The sequence below is a fragment of the Belonocnema kinseyi genome, chromosome 1 (genome assembly GCF_010883055.1).
Source record: "Belonocnema kinseyi isolate 2016_QV_RU_SX_M_011 chromosome 1, B_treatae_v1, whole genome shotgun sequence".
NCBI lineage: Eukaryota > Metazoa > Arthropoda > Insecta > Hymenoptera > Cynipidae > Belonocnema > Belonocnema kinseyi.
The window spans coordinates 116,069,319-116,071,311 of record NC_046657.1 but is presented as its reverse complement, the minus strand read 5'-3'; positions in this window follow the sequence as shown (position 1 = coordinate 116,071,311).

The following is a 1,993-nucleotide window of genomic DNA, read 5'->3' as shown; positions in this document are numbered from 1 at the left end:
GTGTATACGTATTATACACATATGTAGTTTAACAATAACAAAATTAATAATGCTATATTTCTATAGGTTCCGAAGGCGATAAACCAACATTAGTACAATTGTAATCACAAAACAAGGAAAGCGAGCAGGATAATCTTACATATGATGTTCTGTAATACTTGGATATTTATATCTTATTATGTTTTAATTTACTCTAGCACTTTGTTCGTTTGTAAAACACACTGTTACTGGTTTATATTATTTAAATATTTTATTGATATTGATAATTATTAAGTTTTGTATAAAGCATTGTTCCATTTTGAAATATTCTAATTAAAAAATACAAGGAAAAAAGGACTAATAATTCATCAACAAAAGGAATTTAGAATTGCATGAAAAGAATATTATTTGACGACAGATTAACAAAATTTGACTGAAAGAAGGACATTATGTGTACATATTTAATAACATTTTGCGTCTTCATTTAACAAAAATTAGAAAATAGAAAAAAGTACTTAATTTAAGTAGAAAGTTCGACTTATTTTAAGGTGTCCCAAAAAGAAGAATAGGCAATCTGAAATTAAGAATTACATCCGAACATTAAATTAAGGGAATTAGATTCCCGAAATTCAGGTCGGGACTATTTGAAATTCAGGGAGGCATGACCTGAAATTCAGGTATGCTCGCTCTTGAATTAAGAATATATGTATACTGAAAGCTAGTGTAGCCTTAAGTTAATACACTATCCTAACTGAAATTAAAGGTAATATTCTAACTAAAAACCAGGAATTTCTCACGCCCTACCGACACTCAACAGCTGTTCTTATACAGGGTGGACATGCTGGAGCCTACTCACATGGTGAACTTGATGCTACCCGAATCGCACAACAGCAGGGAAAAAGCCATTGTACAGGGGTATTTTCATATTTCGCGCATTCAAACTTTCATTGGGATCGGCCCTTCGATCAAATTCGTGCACCTTCGGATCAATTTCATCATAGTTTCCATAGCAACTTTAAAGGCGCCAAATATGAAAATACGCCTGTACAATGGCTTCTTCCCTGCTGTTGTGCAATTCGGGTAGCATCAATTTCGTCATGTATGTAAGCCCCAGCGTGCCCACCCTGAATAATAGTTATTCGTTTTAGAAAATATACAAGTTGGGTTCAAGCTTGTAAGAAAATACAGGAAAAGTAGGAAAAATGGAGAAAACGGTATATTGGGGGCAGGTGCGGTCCAAAATCTTCAGACAATTGCGTTCCGTAATGTATTGAAAGGGCGCTCACGTTGCGAAGTAAAAAGTTTTGTAATAATTGAATTATTTTGATGGGTTTAATAATCCAAATATTGGCTGACAACTGAAACTGATTTTGCTGCAGCACTTTTTTTAATCCGTGAAACGAAAACTCCACGAATTATGGAAAGATAGTATCATAGCCGACACTGAGCAACTCGACATGGAGTATTAGAGTAGGATGCGACTAGAATAAATGTCCACGAGTTGTATAGTAGCGCAAGCGTTCTGTAACGTCATGCAAGGTAGTATGAACCTGAAATTCAGGAAAGGTATATTCCTTTGTTTTAGGCGACGAAAGCCTTGCAGGTTATTTCAGGTTGCCTACAATTTACTTTCAGAACTGAATATTGAAATTTAGGAGGATATTTCACTTTATTCCAGTAGAAAAATGCTGATTTCTTATTTAAGATAAGTTAGTGCTTTATTCAAGATAGTTCGCACACTTAAATTCAGGTACTTCCTTAATTCAAGTCAAATCTGAAAATAAGTCGAATATAACTTTAAATATTTATTTTTACTGTAAACATTTCATTTTAAGTTGCATAAAACTTAATCTTTGTTGACGAATGAAAATGAACAATTATTTTTTATCTTCATTTATACAATAAATGTTACATATTCTTTTCATTATAATTTCACGATTAAGAAAGAAAACAAAGGAAATTTAAACCTACAAACTAAAAATAACGCCGAAATTTTGAACCGGGCCGGGGGGGG